Below are 23,357 nucleotides of genomic sequence, written 5' to 3'. Positions count from 1 at the left end.
TGATTTTTTCCTCAAAGTGAATTAACTCTTTACTAATCTCTTCAAAAACCTCATCTTCATCATATTTTGATTCATAATCACAATATATTTCTTGAATTAATATTTCGAAACCAGATTGATTTTTAAGACTGGGCTGAGGATTCCTCATGCATGCCATATCACTAGAGCCAGCGTAAAAAGAACTGTACAGAAAAAGAAGAAAGGGAAAAAAAACTATCAGGAATGATAAAGGAAACTGTATTTTATTGGATGCTGAAAGATAACAAGGTTTGCACACTTCAAACAAACTGTAAGATAAGCATTGGTATTACAACCCTGAGGTAACCCAAACAAACTGAAAGAAAATCAAAATAAACTACCAAGACTCCTTTCGAATGGGGAGAGGAGTGGCTTTCCAATTATTAAGCTTTGTTTCTGGCCCAACGAATTGAACTTCTGCGTTGCTACAACCTTCCCCGTTTTCCACCATATTCACATCGTCAAACAATTTCTTGAATCTTTCAATTAATTCTTCCTCAGGATTGACCAGAGATTTAGGAATTGTTGTTATCGGGCGATTTTTATCACCGGTCTTGACAAAAGACTTTGATAGATGTGGGACTGGTTTTGGAAGAACCCATGCCTTTTGTTTCAGCTTTCTGGCCTTTTTCACGTCGTTGACAGTGGGTATGAACCCCAAACCGAATGTTCCCCAGTTCTCGGGGAGAGATACTGGTTGTATAATTCCTTGCAAAGATGAGCCTAAACCTTTGCCGAGTATAAAACCATTTTTTAACATTTCATAGGCTACCATGACTGAGGCAGAGGTTATCTTTGGATTCGGAAGGTACTTCCCCTCTGGAATTTTCTCTACCGACACTGTGTCAGACACTTGGTATACCCATGGTCCCTGGTCATTTTCTGTTCCCTCGACCGGTACAATGGCACTGCTGTGAGCATTTGAACTTTCTTCCCCATGCACAACTATTTCTTGATGATCCCATTCAAACTTGACCGCCTGGTGTAGTGTTGACGGGACTGCTTTAGCAGCATGGATCCATGGTCGACCCAACAACAAATTATAATAAACAGTTATGTCCAGTACTTGAAACTCCATTGTGAATTCAACTGGCCCTATTGTTAGTTCCAACACTATGTCGCCAAATGAATCTCTGCTTCCACCGTCAAACCCCCGTACGCAGATACTATTCTTCTGGATCCTCTCCTCTTTGATTTTCAATTTGCTTAAAGTGGAGAGAGGGCAGATGTTTGCACTTGACCCGTTGTCAACCAATACCCGGGTTACTACGGAGTTTTCACATTTCACGGTGAGGTAAAGAGCTCTATTGTGCTCAGTACCTTCCACAGGCAATTCATCATCAGAAAATGTAATTCTGTTTGCCTCAAAGATTCTGTTGGCTATTCTTCCCAAATGATTTACAGAGATTTTTTCAGGAACATGAGCCTCATTCAGGATTTTCATCAAAGCCAGACGGTGCTCCTCTGAATGGATCAGTAATGACAACAATGAAATTTGAGCGGGTGTCTTCTTCAGTTGATCCACAACAGAATAGTCATGGAGTTTCATTTTTCTTAAAAACTCTTCCGCTTCTTCTTCCGTCACAGCTCTCTTTATTGGCGTTGGATTATTTTTAGTTTTTCTTAACTCTTCGGGAGTAAAACATCTTCCCGAACGAGTCAAGCCTTGCACCTCATAGACTTCTTCCTTGACTTCTTTTCCTTTGTACATTACAGTCACCCGTTCATAGTTCCATGGAATAGCTTTGTTGTTGATCACTGGTAGCTGGGTTACAGGTTTGATAATAACCCGATCTATACGGGCTCCTTTCACGACTATAATGGGTTTGCTGGCAACCCCTGGTACTATCACTTTCAACCTTTCCTACTTTGTGTCAACTTTGCTCGGAGACCCCTTTTCGACTACCACAGATGGTTCATCACCATTTCTGTTCTGCTTAGGTACCGACTTCTCCTCTGTTAACTGCTTATCTGGCTTGGCTTCATGAGACCTGATCATCATGACAGTTCGTGACGGCTTCTTTGTCTCCCCATCAGCTTGTATGATTTCTATCATATTGGCCTCCTGATGGGCTGGCATTGGATTTCTGTTGATATTGGGAGCTTCGGGGGTTTGAACCTTGATTTTATTAGTATCAATCAGCTCTTGTATTACATTTTTCAAATGCTAGCATTTTTCCGTATCATGGCCTGGTGTACCGGAACAATACTCACAGCTAATGGTGTAGTCCAGATTCTTTGGAGGAGGATTGGGTAGCTTGGATTGTATTGGTCTTAGCATGTCCAACTGTCTCAGCCTGTGGAACAGACTAGTGTAAGACTCTCCCAATGGAGTGTAGGTTTTCTTTTTCTGTTCCCTTTCTCCCCTGAATGCTGGCCTAGGCCTGAAACCTAGTCCGGGATAGGCTCATGGGTAAGTACCTGGTATGGCAGGAGCATGCCAATTAGCGTGAACAGGTGGCTGATTGTATGCTTGTGCATGGTTAATGGAAAAATGAGGCTCCGAAGGGTGATAGTAGTGTTGGGATGAATTGTGGTGGTAAGTTGATTGGCGAGGTCGTTGTTGATTATAGTAAGGCTGTGAACCTCTGGGTCCCGACCAAATTCCTGAATCAACTACCGCTGCTTCCTCTCTCTTCTTTCTTCCGATTCCTCCTACCCCGCCTTGAATAGCTTGAGTAGTTGCCTTAATTGCTGAATAGCTCATAATTTTATTTGTCTTGAGGCCTTCTTCCACCATACCTCCCATCTTCACTATTTCGTTGAATGATTTCCCTACCGCTGAAACCAAATGGGCATAGTAAGTTGGTTCCAAGGCTTGGAGGAAGTAGTCTACCATTTCACTCTCCTTCATAGGCGGATCCACTCTTGCTGCCTGTTCTCTCCACCGGAAGCCATATTCTCTGAAACTTTCATTGTGTTTCTTCTCAAATTTTGTCAAAGATAGTCGATCTGGGATGATTTCCAGATTGTATTGGAAATGGTATGCGAATGCCTGTGCCAGGTCATCCCAGGTGTACCATCTCCCATGGTCTTGGCGTGTATACCACTCCAAAGCTGATCCACTTAAACTTTGACTGAAGTAAGCCATCAATAATTCGTCCTTTCCCCCAGCTCCTCGCATCTTGCTGCAGAAACCCCTTAAGTGGGCTACTGGGTCGCCGTGCCCATTGTAGAGGTCAAATTTAGGCATCTTGAAGCCAACTGGTAATTGTACATTTGGGAACAAACACAAATCCTTGTATGCTACACTGACTTGCCCACCTAACCCTCGCATGTCTCGGAACGATTGTTCTAGACTTTTGACCTTCCTGAACATCTCTTCTTGTACAACATTTTTGGCTGGCTTGTCACTTTCGGTTGGGAGGTCAAAACGAGGAGTAGTTGAATGGATTTCGGAGGCTTTGAGGGTGGGCTCCGGGGGTAATATTGGTTGTCCTGGGCCTGGAATGTAGGCTCACTAGGAGATTTGTGGAGTGTAGCTGTGGGAGGTGCCACAAAGACAGGAGTTACAGGTGGAGGAAAGTATGGAACTGGTTTAGGAGGGAGAGACTGCGGTGTCTGAGAGGTGGTGCCTCGGTAGTGTTGGTAAATGGGGAAATTTGGGGATAATTCAGTGGTAAAATTATCCTGAGTTTGGGCCATTGATGAAGTAGGGTTAGTTGGGTAAGATGGGGGTAACTGCCCTGTAGACCAGGCCTGGTACATTTCAGCCATTTGCTGCTTGAGTTTAAACATCTCTTCTTTCATTTTCCCGACATCCATCTCCTCTAGCTCAATACCTGTGTCAACATCTGGGATAGACATACTTTCGGGTATTGGTCCTTTTGATCTCGTGTGATAATGATAATATGCCAGTATACTCTTTAGAGAAACTAACTGCTTGAATTCTGGAAATGAACAAACTTGTTAGTTTTGAGAGTTTAACACATATATAATTACACGTTGAGATGCAATGCTCCTAGACAAATATCCCCTTTCTATTATGCATTTGCTCGGCTGCTTGTGTCGTCCCAGCTTATCGTTGTTCACTCTTATTTTATTTATTTCCTTGTATATATTTTATTGTGGTGGTCGAATCTTATAGAGATTGCCTACGTATCATGCCCCCGCATGAATCAGACCTTGCGTAGTTCGGTCATAAGGCAAACACTTTTATTCATTATACAAAGATGAACAGACATTACATTTGAAAACATTATAAGAAAATGGTTTGAAACACACACACTTAAATCAAAATAAAAGATACAACTCTTAACATCTCACAACATGCCCCACTTTCCACTTTTGTTGTCAATCATCAGATTATCTGCTCAATGTGGGGCTTGACCTGGATGACCTCCCAACGTACGATACATCCTTTCCAACTCCATTGCTAGATGACGGGCAAAAGTGGGTGCATGCTCTGTAAACCTTTCATAATCCATTCCTTGGCAGTTTACATAACTTTGAGAGGTGTAGACTGCCAGGTCGTGGATTTGTGCCCTGAAATCTTGAAGACGTTGGTCTTGGTTCTGCAATTGCTGCTGGCGAGTGGTGGCTATATCTCTGACACGGTCTTCACGATCTAGAGCTGACTCTAATAGAGCTCGGAGTATGGCCTGCTCTAATCTTGCCTGCGCTCTTTCTCTGTCGATGTCCTCTTGTTGATGCTCTCTGTTGTATCTTCTTGCCTCTTCTAGTTGTGCACGAAGTTGGTCTTCTGATCGTATCCAATGGTCTTTTTCCTTCTTGAATTGTGCCCTGTCTTCTTCGGATTGCCTTACTTGGCGTTCCTTATTAGATCTGGCTTCTTCGTTTAATTGTTGGATTCTTTCTTTTGCTTTGCTCAACGCCCTTTCGTTTGTAGCAAGAATGGAATCATAATCTTGCATTCTTTCAAAAAGATTGGCGATGGTTTTTTGATCCTTCCAACTCCTCATTGGTGTTTCAGAAGCTTTTTTCATTTTTTGAAATCGAGCATGAAGATTTTCATTTTCACAAGCTAGACTCTTCTTCTCGCCTTCGGCTTCTTGTGCTTGCAAATCTTTCTCCAGACTGAGGCTCCTCAGATTTTCCTTTAGGGCATGGATAGTTGCTTTGTACCCTTTTTCCTTTTCTCCCCAGATCAACCGCTCTTGGATTTTATCATTAAAGTTTTGAATATGGGGTCTTTTTGTTGGCCTTCTTAGCTCAGGTTCTGGTACATTATCCACGCGAGACCGTTTCCCAAACCACCTTGCATATCCAGGATTTATCTCACCTTTGTAGTGTCTGGGACTTGAGTATCACTTTTCAAGTATCGACATCCATTCCACATCTGCTGAATTAGAGCCTCGGGAATAGTGGCTTCTGGGTGTAATTCGATTACTTGCATACGCAAATCTTCATCATCAGGAACTACTTGGTATCTCCCTAGTTGTCTTAGGACTCTTAGGGGTGCATATGGCTGGATGCTTCTCAATCCCAATAGTAGAAAATAGCTATTTGAGGTTGACATGTGTATCACTTCCCTCACCGGGAGCCATCCCAAAGTCCACTCAATTTGATTTGCCGTTAAAGCCCTTAGATGAGATACCCATGCTTCTATCCCTTCTGGAGACTTATAATCTTTTATTCTTTCCTCATAACTCTCGATGCAATTATCATTGCTTGGCCCATACTGTATGATCTCGGGCTGTTGTCGGAGATGTTCAATCACCCACATTTGCAACAAAATTTTGCATCCTTCGAAGACTTTTGCTCCTGATTTACATAAAGTCAACGCCCGATAAATGTCTGAGAGAATGATGGGGACAAGGGTGTGATTTTCCTTGGTGGTGAGGATTTGCACAACTTTTGCGGTGAGAATATCAATTGTTCGCTCTTTGTTTGGGAAGACCATGATTCCTAGAAAAGCCACCATGAAGGCAAAGCGATGGTGAATCTGCCAAGTGTCTTTGTTTTGCTTGTTAGTAAGGCCTTTCTCATGAATTTCGAATCCATCTGACTTTCCGAACCTTGAATATAAGAAGTTGAAAGAACAACATCCGTTGATGACATTGCTTTTCCTGATTTGATTACTGATGTTCAGAAGACCGAAGAATCGATGTACTGAGGGAGCCTTTGTGAATATCAGGCTCTGATTTCTTAGACTTCCGTCAAAACCAGCATATCCAGCTATCTCCTCTAATGTAGGAGTAAGCTCGAAATCAGAGAAACGAAAGACATTGTGAACAGGGTCCCAAAAAGTTACTAACGCCGCAATCAGATCATCACAGGGTTTAACTTTCATAATATCCGTGAGATTTCCCAAATGCCTGACGACCCATTTTTGACCATCTTCGCCTAATTCATACCACCACATTTGAAGCTGAAATAGAAACTTGTCTGTATTCGTGGATGGGGGGTTTTGTGTGGTGCTCATTTTGTATCTGAAATTTAATTTAATAAAGTCAAGACTCATTTTGAAAATATACATTAAAATTTTTTTTATTTATTTATTAAAAACTTTTTTTTTTCAAGATTGAAAACTATTTTTTGGAATATTTTTTTTAAAACAACCCATTTTATTCCTCGGTTCTCACAATGATTTCAATTAAGCTGGTCAACAAGCATGTTCGAGGCAAATGAATGCACAGGTAGCAAGTAGGATGCATCAGGATGATCTTTTTATTTCGGGTTCACCTGTCCTAGACAGACCCAACCCCTGTGTTGAGTCTCCAAGGTCAGATGCACATGATGCAAATAGACGTTCCTACTAGGGATCCGGTACATGGCTGAGTTATTCTAGGTAAAAACCTGAGGCATATTGTTCTAAACATGGCTTACCCAAACGGACAGTTTGAGCCGAAGTGGGGGCAACGTACCGGGAGCACGAAAGTCTACCCGGCCTAGTTACTTGTCCCAACTTCGTCTTATTTGGTATGACTTTAACAGAAAGGTGGGCCACGCGCACGTGTACACCATAAATTCAGAAGACTCAGAAAGAAGGGGTTTCGTAGCAGTTGTATATATTCACAATTCAAATAATATTAAAGCGGTAAAAAGCAACATTTAGCATATTAAGCATATAAACAGTTGAAAATCATATAGTAAATAAAGCCAATTATCACAGTTATTTTAAGCTCGAATTCTTTAAATCCTGAACCAGTGGTTCTGGGTCACAGTGGTAGGAGTCCCCAGCAGGGTCGCCAGAGCTGTCACACCTCCTTTTTCCGCCCCCGCGAGGGTGCGTGGGAGTTTTCTCCAGTTAAAGGATAGTCGAAACGGGATTTGTTTATTTGTTTCAGAGTCGCCACCTGGGAATTTTAAGGCGTCCCAAGTCACCAGTTTTAATCCCTGAATCGAGGAGAATATGACTCTGTTTGTTATTCTGCGAACCAGAAATCCTGAGTAAGGAATTCTGTTAATCCGGAAGAAGGTGTTAGGCATTTCCGAATTCCGTGGTTCTAGCACGGTCGCTTAACTGTTTTTATTCTTGGCTTATCTCGATTTTACATTTTTATTGCAGGATTTTGTTACCGCTTCTGTTTATTGTTTACAATTATATAAACGAATTACGCGTACGTATATTCGTATTATATACCTTTTATAATTACAGAGAATCGTGCCACGCATACGTGTACACAAAAGGTTGATAATATTTTTTTTATATTTTTATTATAAAAAAAAATCATACGTTCGAAGTTAGAAATAAAATTAAGAACATCGTCGCCCTTGTATGATTAAACAGTGAAATGCACATCTCGGGTTATATGAAATTATTTTAACATCCTTGAAGAAATCCCTTTTATTAAATATTCGTTCGAAGTTGCGCGAACGCATACTCCGAATTTGCTTTTAAAAATATAATCAGGTTACGCGAACGCATCCCTAATCGCGCAAAATATTTTTAATGGTATTATGGATTTTCCACAAATTGTTTATTATATTCATACATTTTTATGTGAAAATCATGAGAAATTCCCATTTTTGAGATGCCCTTAAATTCTTTGAAAAGAATTCATAATTTATTAAATGTTGATCGCTGATTACATTTTCGCGTATTAATTACATTCCTCCAAGCTATTCAAATTTAAAGATAAGAATAAACATATGATTAACACTATTTTTTTAGTAAATACAATATATGTATACTAAAAATGTGAATAGCGTATGAAACTAAAAAAAAAAATTCTTGAAAGGAAATGATATTTTCGAAGAATTCTCATTATTCTTTTTGCAACGAATGCTATTTTTGCACTCTTAAAATTGTTACACGTTATAACTCTAATCTACTTCTATATCGCTTGTTCTTAATCCGATATGCATGATTATTTTAGTTAATTCTGCTTATGATTGAGTTTGGGATATACATAATCGAAACGATTTCTATTCTCAACCTATGCGAACTATTGGAAAACGTTAACTTTCGCATTGTAAAATTCCTAGGCCCTTTGTTATTAAGAAAGAGAACAAATCTACCTGTTGATTTAATAAAATGATATTGCATACAACATTATTCGCCATAGTTTGACCTTGTGAACATAGCAGATTTTACTAATGCAACTTTCAACTATTGATTGTAAACATAACCATTGTTATGCCATAATATAACAAAATGCAACCAACATCACCTAGCTTTAAACAACAACTAACTAACTAACAAAATAAACCAATAATGCATTTTTTCCTTGATATTTCCATATTATGCTGTACCTAACTAATAATACCATAAAGTTTAAATAATGACCATCTTTCTGCCATGTTCCCTATTTTGACAATTCAACTACACTAATGAGATTTTAAAATGGATAACACTTATTACAGAACTTTTATACGAATTTCAAAATAAGACAATTAACTTATAATCATCGTGTCGAACTCACTACTAGTTAATCAATATGAAACAAAGCTGAAATTTAAACTAACAAACTTAAGTGAATAGAAAACAGAATTACAATTCAAGCTTCATTTATTTGTCACGTTGAAGCTTTTCATGACAGGAGTTTACAGATATGTACCTGGAAACGAGGGAAGAAGAAGTGAATTTCAGCAGTAATGGCAGCAACAAAATAGGCAGAAAATGCCAAATAACGCAGCTGATTTTGAGCACAATCAACGAGTCCCGTGAAACCAGACCAATAGTAACAGAGATTTGAGAAAAATTTCAGATTTAAACCACACAGTATCAATAAACAAACACGGACAGATTCCAGGAAAAATATGTTTCGGGTTTTTCTTTCCTTTTTCTATATCTGTTTCAGATTGTGTGTGGGTGTGTGTGTTCTCATTCTTCTATTTTTTTTTGTTTTCTTCTTTCTTTTCAGATTGTTGTTTCTGATTAGTATGTGTTTCTTTTCTTAATTTCTATCTTTTCCCTCTGTGTATCTCTCTGTGTATTCCCTAATGCCTCAAAAATCAGATCCCTTCTTCTAATGTCTGTCCTTGTATTTATACAGGTCTGCCCCCCTCTCTTAAGTGCTGCCTGGACCCCCCTTTTGTTATCTAAGGCAGATTTTCCCTTAAAATCTGCCACTGAACTGCTTTTTCTTATTCAAACAGCACTAAGGATACCTTTACTTTATTTTCAGCCCCTCCACTTCCTTTGGTTTGCTATTATCCTATTAGATTAACAGCCACTAACATTCCACTTCCAGCACACTAGCACTAACACTGTTTTTTACTGTTTCATTCCAGAAATGCCCTGAAATCCTACTGTTATTACTACCCATTAATACAAAATCAGAATCTATTACAAAACAGATTTTAAAATCGGTCCAGGCTTAATTATCCTTCTGATTTAAACAGCTAGAACCAATCCTAATCAACTTCCTAACATATTTGTATCTACCCAACCCCTGTAAACTTGAATTCAAACCCAACATCACAACAACATTATACTGAATTCAACATAACAAGTTAAACTGAACTTCAACATTGAACTAAGATCAAACAAACATAGGAGCATTGTCAATATACTGACAATGCCCTGAAACTTAATGTTCAGGAAACAACATATACACAACATTTATTTTGACAGACTTATTGATTTACAAATGAGTATTAATCAACTGACTATCAAATATGAAACAACTGATAACAACAAAATAATCCATCCAAAACAGGTTGTTTCAATCAACATTTTCAGAAACAGGATTTATAACACAACTAATCGACGAACTTAATCGAGTCGATTACACACATTGTAAATAATCATAACCAACAGAAACAATTGTATAATTCTGATCAAATAGACGGGTATGAGATAGAATTATGGAATCAACTAAACAAATATGCAAAATTACACAGGTTATTAAAACAAACAACTATACATACGTAGGAAACAAAAGACATAGGAGAATACCTCTGAATCTTCAATTTCATACGGACTCAAACTCAACTTGGATTCGGACTTTTGAAATCAAACAGACCTTAGTCGAAGTATTTTCAACTGAAAATACTTCGACTAAGGTCGATTAAACCTCAATCCCTCGCTTGAATTGAAAAAATTCCAAGATTGGAAATTTTTTAGGGTTTCAGATTCGAGGATCTTAAATTCGAACACTTCTGGGCAGATTCGAAGGGAACCAAAGATGACACAAGGGTGAGGGAAGCCTAGGGGTCATTTGGTGTTAATTTGGAAGGAATCTGAGTGAGTTCATATTTGATTCGAACCTTCAAAAGAAGATTCGAAGAGTTCTGAGGGGATTCGAACCAAACCAACACTAGATCCATAGCTAGGGTAGTTAGAGGAAGCTACGGTGTGAATTTGGAGACCATCGGAGAGGGTTGAGTTTTCAGACCAACCTTCGATTTAAGATTCGAAGAGTTGGGGTCTGATTCGAAGGAAACTAAGGCCAGATCCGTGAAGAGGAGGTTGTGAGGAGTCTGGGGTGTTAAGGGGGTGACCGGCGGCGTTGTTGCCGCCGGGTTTCAGGCGATGGGATGCTAGGGCGGCTAGGGTTAGGGGTGTGCTTTCGGAGAAGATGATGAATAGTGAAGAGGGGGGGTGTTTAGTTAGGGGCCGGGGTAGGGATTTGGACTTATATAGGGAGGGGGTGGATTGATGCTGACCGTTAGATCAGGCAGAATGAATGGCCAAGATCTATTCACTTAACCAAACGATGTCGTTTGGTTTAAGTTGGGGGGACGGGTTGAACCGGGTACTGGATCGGGTAAGGATCACGGGTTAGGTTTGTAGAATCTCAGCCGTTGGATGGCTTTAATCCAACGGCCCTTGATGAAGGATGACCAAACGTTGTCGTTTTGGTTCGTTTGAATTGGACCGGACATGGGAGTGTTGGGATTGGGCTGTGGAGGGTTAAATTTTTTTGTTTGGGCCTGGATTTCAGTCCAGGCCCGATTTTTTAATGTTCAGAATCCATTTCAATTTCCTAATTTAAATTTTCCAATTTAATTATTAAAATTAAAATTATAAAAACAAGAATTAACTTTACCAGACATTTAATCAACCTTTAATAATTATTAACACATAGACAAAATATTAATCACATAGTGAAACATGCATATTTTTTGTGATTTTATTTTAATTAACTCAATTATTAAATGCATAATTAAATCCTAGATATGCATGAAACATGTATTTTTATTTTTATTTTGTTTAATTATAACAAAGCAAACATTTACAGACAAAACACAAACAATTAATAAACCCAACACAATTTCTAAAATTGCACACTAAAAGAAATTAATTTATTTTTTATTTATTTATTTTGGAGTAGTTTTCGTGAGGCAAAAATCACGTGCTCACATTGACAAAATTCACAATACTAGAATCCTTATACTCTTACGAGTCTAACCATACGAAAATTATCCAATTCCGATACCATTTGGTCCTTCAAATAATCATTTTACATTTTTGAAAGATTTCACAATTTTCTTCCCAAATTCCCTCCCAAATCATGAATTAAATGATGAATTCAATGATAGATTCATGTACTCTAGCCAAATCTGAGTTAGAATCACTTACCCCAATGAATTTCTTGAAAAACCTTTGAAAAATCGCCAAACTCTGAGCTCTCTACGTCAAAATATCAAATAAAACCCAAAATCTTGTATTTATAGAGTACCCCATAGATTTTCACCTCCGCGGACCGCACAAAATCGACCGCGGTCCGCACAAAAACGACCGCGGCCGCACAGGCTTTCCTCTGCAGTGACAGGCTTTAGTATTTTGGCCATAATTTTCGCTACAAATGTCCAAATTGCGATATCTTTACTATTCTGGAAACTAGACACGAAGGCTACAACTTTTGTTTTTGAATCATCTCAAAATTCCATGTAGATCAAAAGATATGAGCTTCCGAAATAGGACTAGTGAAATGTTTCCCACCGCAGCCGCACTGCATTTTGTGCGGTCCTCACAGCACCTACCGCGACCGCACTTCATTTTGTGCGGTCCGCACAGCACATACCGCGACCGCACTTCTTTTTGCACACATATCCCAAATGACACAACGAAGCTACTGTCACTCTCGAAATTCCATTCCGACCCCTATATCAAAATCTCGCCTATCAACCGGAACCGCCAAAATATCAACTTCGCCAATTTAAGTCTAAATCTTCTCTACAACTCCAAAACCCATTCCGATTGCGCTCCTAAGTCACAAATCACCTCTCGAAGCTAACTGAACCATCGTAACTCACTTCCGAGCCTTCTAACACACAAGTCAACATCCGGTTGACTTTTCCAACTTAAGCCTTCTTAAAAGAGACTAAGTGTCTCATACTTCACCAAACTCATTCCGGACTCGATCCGACCAACCCAAAACAACAAAAAACGGATAACGAAGCATAAAGAAGCTGAAATGGGGGAAACGGAGCGGTAGCTCATGAGACGACTGGCCGGGTCGTCACATCCTCCCCAACTAAAAAATACGTTCGTCCTCGAACGAGTCAAGAAGCATACTTGAAGCCTCGAATAGGTGAGGATATCTGCTCTGCATTTCCCGCTTGGTCTCCCAGGTAGCCTTCTCTACGGGCCAACCTCTCCACTGTACTTTCACTGAAGCTATATCCTTTGATCTCAACTTCCGAACCTGACGACCCAAAATAGCTACTGGCTCCACATCAAAGGTCAAATCATCATCCAACTGAACCGTGCTGAAGTCCAAAACATGAGACGGATCCCCGATATATTTTCGGAGTATAGAAACATTAAATACCGGATGCACACTCGACAAGCTGGGTGGCAAAGCAAGCTCATAAGCCACTTCCCCAATCCTTCGAAGCACCTCACAAGGCCTAATGAACCGAGGACTCAATTTCCCTTTCTTCCCAAATCTCATAACACCCTTCATGGGTGAAACCTTCAACAGAACCTTCTCGTCAACCATGTAGGACATATCTCGAACCTTCCTATAAGCATAACTCTTTTGCCTCGACTGCGCTGTATGAAGCCTCTCCTAAATCACCTTCACCTTCTCCAAAGCATCCTGTACCAAATCAGTCCCCAATAGCTTGACCTCACCGGGCTCAAACCAACCAACTGGAGATCTGCACCGCCTCCCATACAAAGCCTCATATGGAGCCATTTGAATACTCGACTGGTAGCTGTTGTTATAAGCAAACTCTGCAAGCGGTAGGAACTCATACCATGACCCTTCGAAATCAATAACACAAGCACGAAACATGTCCTCCAATATCTGAATAGTACGCTCAGACTGCCCATCCGTTTGAGGATGAAAAGTTGTGCTCAACTTAACTTGAGTACCCAACTCTCTCTGCACGACTCTCTAAAACTGCAAAGTAAACTGAGTACCTCTATCTGAAATGATGGAAACCGGAACGCCATGCAAACGAACAATCTCCCAGATACAAATCCCTACCAAGCGCTCTAAAGAATAGGTAGTACACCCAGGAATGAAGTGCACAGACTTGGTCAGCCGATCCACAATTACCCAAATAGCATCAAACTTCCTCAAAGTCCGTGGAAGTCCAACAACAAAGTCCATAGTGATTCTCTCCCACTTCTACTCAAGAATATCCATCTATTGTAGTAAGCCACCATGTCTCTGATGCTCATATTTCACTTGCTGACAATTGAGACACCGAGCTACAAATCCCATAATATCTTTCTTCATTCCTCTCCGCCAATAGTGCTGCTTCAAATCCTGATACATCTTCACGACAGCCGGATGAATGGAATACCGCGAGCTATGGGCCTCCTCTAGAATCAACTCCCGAAGCCCATCCACATTGGGCACGCAAATCCGGCCCTGCATCCTCAACACCCCATCATTACCGACGGTCACATCTCTAGCATCATCATGCTGAACTCTGTCCTTATGGACAAGCAAATACGGATCATCATACTGGCGCTCTCTGATGCGATCATATAGTGAAGACCGAGAAACCACACATGCCAATACCCGACTGGGCTTCGAAATGTCTAATCTCACAAACCGATTGGCCAAGGCCTGAACATCAACTGCAAGTGGTCTCTCCCCAACTGGAATACATGCCAAACTCCCCATACTCACTGCCTTTCGGCGCAAAGCATCAGCCACCACATTGGCCTTTCCCGGATGGTACAATATAGTGATATCATAATCCTTAAGAAACTCCAACCATCTCCACTGCCTCAAATTAAGATCCTTTTGCTTGAACAAATGCTGAAGACTGCGATGATCAGTGAACACCTCACAAGATACGCCATACAAGTAATGCCTCCAAATTTTCAATGCGTGAACTATAACAGCCAACTCCAAATCATGAACGGGGTAGTTCTTCTTATGGGTCTTCAACTAACGAGAAACATAAGCAATAACTCTGCCCTCCTGCATCAACACACAACCAATCCCAACTCTCGAAGCATCACAATACACGGTATATGAACCTGAAGCTGATGGCAAAACCAACACTAGAGCTGTGGTCAAAGCTGTTTTGAGCTTCCGAAAGCTCTCTTCACACTCGTCCGACCATACAAATGTAACAACCTTCTGAGTCAACTTGGTCAAGGGCGATGCGATAGATGATAATCCCTGAACAAACCGGCGATAATAGCCTGCCAAACCATGAAAACTACGAATCTCTGTGGCTGAGGATAGTCTGGGCCAACTCTGAACCGCCTCTATCTTCTTCGGATCAACCTGAATACCCTCGCTGGACACACGTTCCCCAAGAAATCCACTAAACTGAGCCAAAACTCACACTTGGAGAATTTTGCATAAAGCTTCTCCTCCCTCAATCTCTGCAATACAACTCTCAAATGCTCCGCGTGCTCTTCCTAACTACTCGAATACACCAGAATATCATCAACGAATACTATGATGAATGAATCGAGATACGGCCGGAACACGTTGTTCATCAAATGCATGAATGCTGCTGGGACATTGGTCAGCCCAAAAGACATCACCAAGAACTCATAATGACCATATCGGGTGTTGAAAGCCGTCTTAAGAATATCCGAGTCCCTAATCTTCAACTGGTGATAACCTGAATGGAGATCAATCTTGGAGAACACCCTCGCTCCCTGAAGCTGGTCAAATAAATCATCAATGCGAGGCAAAGGATACTTGTTCTTAATTGTTACCTTGTTCAATTGCCTATAATCAATGCACATTATCATTGTGCAATCCTTCTTCTTCACAAATAGAACTGACGCACCCCAAGGTGACACACTAGGCCAAATGAACCCCTTATCTAGGAGCTCCTGAAGTTGCTCCTTCAATTCCTTCAACTCTGTTGGTGCCATACGATACAGCGGAATAGAAATGGGCTAAGTGTCCAGCACCAGGTCAATACCAAAATCAATATCCTGTCCGGTGGTATGCCCGACAGGTCTGCAGGAAACACATCGGGAAAATCCCTTACATCTGGAACAGAATCAATACTGGGACTCTCAGCTCCAACATCCCTCACAAATGCTAGGTATGAAAGACAACCCTTCCCAACCATACACTAGGCTCTCAAAAAGAGATCACTCTACTAGGAACGTAATCAGTCATACCTCGCCACTCGATCCATGGCACACCCGACATAACTAATGTGACTGTCTTAGCATGACAGTCCAGAATAGCACGACACGGAGATAACCAATTCATGCCCAAAATGACATCAAAATTCACCATGCTCAATAGTAATAGATCCACTCGGGTCTCCAGACCCCTAATAGTCACCACACATGACCGGTACACACGATCTACAACAATAGTATCACCCACTGGGGTAGATACATGAATAGGTAAAGCAAGAAACTCATGGGGTGTAGACAAATAATGAGCAAAATATGATAACACATAAGAAAAGGTGGAACCGGGATCAAATAATACAGAGGCATCTCTGTGGTAGACTGAAACAATACCTATAATAACAACATCTGAAGCAAGAGCATCGGGTCTGCCTGGGAGTGCATAGAAATAGGCCTGACCGCCCCCTGATTGACCTCCCCCTCTGGGGCGACCCCTGGCTGACTAACCTCCACCCCTAGCTAGCTGAGCGGGTGGTAGTGAAGAAAATGGCGCTGAAGCCGAAGACTGACCCCTCTGCTGGGACGAACTAGCAACCCAACAAGGACACTATCTCCACATGTGGCCTATATCGCCACACTCATAACAACTCCCAGGTGCTGGAGAAGGGGACTAAAGGGAACCCCTCACACCGGAGTGACTAGCAGATGCGCTCGGCATAGAAGAACCCTGAGCCGATGGGGCACGAGATGAACTTTGAGCTGGGAGGGCGCTGAGTGAAGGCTTGCCCTGCTGAGACCCATGATAACCATAACCTGAAGATGCCCCACGTTAACCTGGGCGGGCGGACGGAACATGCCTGAATGAACAACGTCTACTATGCTGAAACTGGCCTCTCGAAGGAGCACCACTATAACTGCCCGATTCTTGAGGCCTCTTGGCCTCCCTCTTCTCTCACTCCTGACGGCGAACAGCCTCAATCTCCCGGGCTATATCAACAACCTCCTTGAAGGTAGCACCCATCACTCTCTCTCTGGTCAAAAGAATACGAAGCTGATAAATAAGACCATCACAAACCTCCTGATCCTCTCTCGATCTGTCGGAACCATCCAGATGGCATGACGAGCCAACTCAGAAAACCTCGACTCATATTGTGACACAGTCATATCCCCTTGTCGCAACCACTCAAACTGTCTACGTAGCTCCACTTTACGGGACTACGGTACATACTTCTCCAGGAAGAGAATGGAGAACTGCTACCAAGTAAGGGGCGCTGCACCAACAGGCCTACGCCTCTCATATGCCTCCCACCAAGTAAAGGCAGCCCCCGAGAACTAAAAGATAGTAAATGCCACAACACTAGACTCAAGAATCCCTGTTGTACGAAGCATCCGCTGGCACTTATACAAGAAACCCTGGGCATCCTCCCCCTCTACTCCGCTAAAAGTCAGAGGCTGGAGTCTACCAAACATCTCAAGTCGACGTTGCTCATCATCCGGCATAACTGGTACAACAAACTCCTGAGCTGGTGCAACCGGCTGGGCTGGAGGTGCCCTCAGCGTCTGAAGTCCCTACACTATCTGCTCAGGTGTGCGAGCAGCGGGGGTCTGATTGCCTCTCCGACCTATGAAGTAGTTGCTGCTGTAGTGGCTGAAACTACTTGAGCCAGGCCAGTACAAACTGATAAGATCTGTGCCAAGGCCTCCTGAAGACCCGGAATCATGATGGGCACAACTTGTGCCTGAACTGGTGCTGCTGGAGCATTCATAGCTAGAGCCTGATCCTGAGCTAGGGCAGCTAGTGGGTCTACAGGTGCTGCCCTTGCTGCTCTGCCACGACCACTACCGTGACCACGTCCACGGCCTCTAGTGGCCTCCTCTGGTGGCACTGGTGGTCATCCACCCCGTTCGGTAGCTCGTGTCCTCACTATCTATGAGAGAATAGAATAAAGGAAGTTTAGTAATCGAATCAACAAGTTTCCACGATAGGAATTTCAAGAATATGACTTTTTTTTCTAAAGGTTCTGCAGCCTCTCGAGGATAAATACAGACGTCTCCGCACCAATCCACGAGACTCTACTAAACCGGCTCATGACTCATGAGACCTATGTAACCTAGGCTCTGATACCAACTTGTCACAAACCTAACCCCGAACCCGGTCGTGATGGCGTCTCTCGTGAAGACAAGGCCAGCCAGTTCAACCCAACTCAACTTTAAAGCAGTTAATCAACATAAAAATAGTCTCAACATGATTTAAACAATACTAAATAGCGGAAATATTGATAACAATGCGGAAAGTCCAACCCGACACAACCCTAACTGGGGTGTCACAAGTCACGAGCATCTCTAAACCATAATACTAGTCTGCTAAAGTCATAAACTACTACAAGTGTTTGAAAGGAAACAGAAATGATAGAGAAGTAGAGACACGGGGCTGCGGACATCAACATCTACCTCGTAGTCTCCGAAAAACCGCCTGGAACTGGAGGAATCAACACTCAGGAGAGGTACTAGCTACACCTGAATCTGCACAAAGGGTGCAGGGAGTAAAGTGAGTACTCCAACTTAGTGAGTAATAAAGATAAATAATGACTGAAAATAAGAAAATACGTATACACAGGGTATTCTATAATGAAGCAATTAAATAGGTAATTTGTAAGCAGTAAACCAATGAAAAGCAAAATAAAGTACTTCTACAACAAATAAATAGGTAATTGACAGACAGTTATGATAAAGTAAACACATAGAAGTTTGCACCTCGGGCACAACATCAACAATTTCCACCCCTCGGGCTCAATATCACATCACAATGGGTACTTGCGCTCACTGGGGGTGTGCAGACTCCGGGATGGTCCCCTTACAGCCCAAGCGCAATATCAAGCCATCTCGTGACATCAAATCTAGGCCCTCGGCCTCATATCAATCAAGCCACCTGTGCCGTATATATGTATCTCAGGCTCTCGGCCTCATATCAGTACCAATGTATCCTCACAACTAGGCCCTCGGCCTTACTCAGTCCAAAAATCATCACAAGCCCCTCAAGCAATAGTAAAACAGTATCTCTCAGCCCAAAACATCATTTAAGTCTCAAAACTGAGTAAAAATGGATGAGTAGTAAAATGGTGGAAAATTACGGGATTGAGTTCAAGTAATAAGTCAAAACAGTGAGGAAATGGTAATAAAAATCCCCGAAGGGTTCAAATAGTTGGCACGAAGCCCAAATATGGCAATCAGCCCAAATCATGATGATAGCAAATAGTTTCAGCCAAATACGCGGTAAAATCATCAATCTGGACGAACCAAGTCACAATTCCCAATAGTGCACGACCCCACGCTCGTCATCAAGTGTGTCTCACCTCAATATAGCACTACGATGTGCAATCTGGGGTTTCAACCCCTCAGAGCATCATGTACAATCATTACTCACCTTGAACCGGCTAAATCTCTAACTCGCGATGCCTTTGCCCTCGAATAGGCCTCCACGCGCATCGAATCTATCCAAAATCAGAACGAATATGTCACAATATGCTAAGGTAATAAAGTCCAAGAGAAAACAATCGAATTACCACAAAAAATTTCAGAAATTGGTCAAACCCGACCCCTGGGCCCACATCTCGGAATTTGACAAAATTCACAATACTAGAATCCTTATACTCTTACGAGTCTAACCATACAAAAATTATCCAATTCCGATACCATTTGGTCCTTCAAATCATCATTTTACATTTTTGAAAGATTTTACAATTTTCTTCCCAAATTCCATCCCAAATCACAAATTAAATGATGAATACAATGATAGATTCATGTACTCTAGCCAAATCTGAGTTAGAATCACTTACCCCGATGAATTTCTTGAAAAACCTTCGAAAAATCGCCAAAATCTGAGCTCTCTACATCAAAATATCAAATAAAACCCAAAACCTCGTATTTATAGAGTACCCCACAGATTTCCACCTCCGTGGACCGCACAAAATCGACCGCGGTCCGCACAAAACCAGTGCGGTTTGCACAAAAACGACCGCAGTCGCACAGGCTTTCCTACAGTGACAGGCTTTAGTATTTTGGCCATAACTTTCACTACAGATTTCCAAATTGCAATATCCTTATCTTTCTGGAAACTAAATACGAAGGACTTCAACTTTTGTTTTTTAATCATCTCAACATTCCTTGTAGATCAAAAGATATGAGCTTCCGAAGTAGGACCAGTGAATTGTTCCCCACCGCGGCCGCACTGTATTTTGTGCGGTCCGCATAGCACCTACCGCGGCCGCACTTCATTTTGTGCAATCCGCACAGCACATACCGTGGCCGCACTTCATTTTGTGCGGACCGTGCAGGTGGGTTCCGAGGCCTGCAACCCTTCTGGACCTGTTACAACTATGATTTTCAGCCTAAAACATCCCAGAACCTACCCGGAACTCTCGGAACTTCAAACCAATTGTACCAACACATCCCATGACATCGTTCAAACTTGTTCAAAACTTCGGAACGCTCACAACAACATCAATCACCAATCTAACATAGGATTCAAGCCTAAAAACTGCAAGAACTCATAAATTATGCTTTCGATCAAAAAGTTTATCAAATCTCGTCCGAATGACCTAAAATTTTGCACACACATCCCAAATGACACAACGAAGCTATTGTTACTCTCGGAATTCCATTCCGACCCCTATACCAAAATCTTGCCTATCAACCGGAACCGCCAAAATATCAACTTCGCCAATTTAAACCTAAATCTTCTCTACAACTCCAAAACTCATTCCGATCGCGCTCCTAAGTCACAAATCACCTCTCGAAGCTAACCGAACCATTGTAACTCACTTCCGAGCCTTCTAACACATAAGTCAACATCCGGTTGACTTTTCCAACTTAAGCCTTCTTAAAAGAGACTAAGTGTCTCAAACTTCACCAAACTCATTCCGGACTCGATCCGACCAACCCAATACCACAAAAACACGGATAGCGAAGCATAAAGAAGCTGAAATGGGGGAAACAGAGCGGTAGCTCATGAGACGACTGGCCAGGTCGTCACAGTAATTCCAATAACTCAAATTATAATTTGTTATTTGTGTCCACGCATCGCACAGGTACTACTACTTGTTTAATAAATAAGCAGTTAGTGTTTGGATATAAGTGATTAAATCGATAATAAGTTGCTACATTATTTGATAAAAAGGTGCCGATAAGATCTTTTTCTGTTAAAATAACTTAAATAATCTTATATGTGTTTATACTTATAAAGACGTAATTTCTTCAAAATTTTAGATTCCAGATCGATTCAAATACAAAATATTATATTTGTCATTTTATTTTAAATACAACTGTGCTTAGATAAATAATTTTTATGATAAATATAATTTATTTTATGATAAGCATATAATCATAAGTTATGTAATAATTAATAAATTAACAAATGTTTCTCAGTAAAAAAATAAATCTAAATAGGACAAATTATTTGAAGAGAAACAAACATTGTTTTCATCTCCACAACACTTAGAAACAATGCACCAAAAATTTGATATGTCCTCATTTATTACATATAGTTCAAAAATTAATACACAATCACATAGACATGAGTATGCAAAGGAACATAGAATTTGCTTATCTTAAATAGTCAATGAGAATTGCAGACTTGAAGAGGTGAGAGGAGTGGAGGAGGGGAGTGGAGGGGGTTTAGGTTGAATACTTGACGCAGTGAGTATCGATGTAGGAGTTTTGTGCTAAAAAGAAATATTTTAAGGATAAAATAGCAAAAAATTTGGTCAAATTTAAAGTGCATATAAGCTAAAAGTACATAAATTAGGGGGATGGCTGTCCAATGGGACGGGGCGGGACAAAATTAACGGGACAGGACGGGATGAGACGACATTTAAGCTGGACGGTGGCGGGACGAGATAAAATGGGATGGGACAAACGGGACAAAATGGTCGGCCCATCCCGTCCCTCTAACAAACGGGATGGGACAGGACGGAACGGGACAGGTTCGTGGGCCTTAAGTATAGTTTTTTTTTTTTGAAAAAACGTCTAGTTTTTTGAAAATGACTAAGTTTTTAAAGTTTGCAATGACTAGTTTTTTTACTTACATAAACTTAAATGGTAAAACGGAAATTAGAAAACTAAGTAAAGAATTATAAAATATTAAAACAAAAGACTTGTAATGACATATTCTAGTAATTATAAATTTATAATAGAATTATAATTTATTTAATATAATTTTAAAGTATTAAGTAACTAAGATAATTCATAAGAAATTCAACGCTTACAACCTTTTATTTTATTAATAGAACTTTCAAATCTCAAATATAAATATAATTCTTTTGAAAAATGCCTAATCTATGCAGCCACCTTCTTGGAAGGGTTATGTTTGAACTAGGCCTCTTAGTAGCCAATTACTAATTATCATATTAATATTTCTAAGCTCATATATAGCTTCTTTGTAACTTATTAATAATATCTCTAGGACATTGTGCTGGAATTAGCAATGTTGATTGATGTTCCATGAGCTCCATGTCGTCATCACTCCCAGTGCTAAGTATCTCATTGTATTCTTCTTCTTCCCTAGTGGTTAATTTTTTAAAGCCAAGATTTCTTCTTTCTAAATTAATCTAATCTCTAAATAATACGAAAATCTCTAGATTGTTCTCCGCTAATGCATGTCTATGATCTCCAATTTGAAATATTGTCGCGCTAAGCACTCTACGATGCTACTGATGATGCTTGAATATCAAAGATATCTCGGGGCCATTATTAAAAGTATTGGAAAAGCCTTGCCTCGCTCCCTTCACCATGCCAAAAGTTGTTTGTTGCCTTCTTCGTCTTTAATACTTTCCAATCCTTGATTAAGATAAGAATCAAGTTCATCATCAACAGAGGAATCAAAACCTGTTATATCATCCATTTCTTCCCATAAAACGTCTGCTCTAGACTTAAAAGTAGAAGGAGTAGTTTCACAACCTGTTGTTTCCATAGATTTATATTTATCAAACATTGATCTAGCATAAGAATATAAGCTAGCTTGGCAGTCTTCGAGAGATGGTTGTTCATTTTCTTGAATTGCTAAATTCTCGTAAATTTTACGAACAAATCCCTTTTCACCTCTTAGTTTTAAAGATGTGTTAAGTAGAGTAGAAATTAAATAAACTTCGGGAATAGGAAAAAATACTTTCTAAATTTTGAAATCATTTCATTAATGGTCAGTGCATAAGTTGGATTTATTTTATACTTACCAAACAACAGAAATTCCACAAATATACCATAATATTTGTGTAACAGTAGGATAATATATACCATAACTTAGTAAGCTCTTTTATCTCATCCCAATCAGAATCAACAATTTGATCGGTGGGGATACCATTATGCATATTAAATACCTTTTGGATAGGCACCTGATAATCATAAGCAACTTTAATTATTTAATAAGTAGAATTCCACCCAGTACAAACATCTTTTTGGAACTTTTTTAAAT

The sequence above is a fragment of the Nicotiana tabacum genome, chromosome 1, assembly GCF_000715075.1.
Source record: "Nicotiana tabacum cultivar K326 chromosome 1, ASM71507v2, whole genome shotgun sequence".
NCBI classification, from domain to species: domain Eukaryota; kingdom Viridiplantae; phylum Streptophyta; class Magnoliopsida; order Solanales; family Solanaceae; genus Nicotiana; species Nicotiana tabacum.
The sequence above is the reverse complement of the archived record's forward strand: the minus strand, read 5'-3'. Positions refer to the sequence as shown.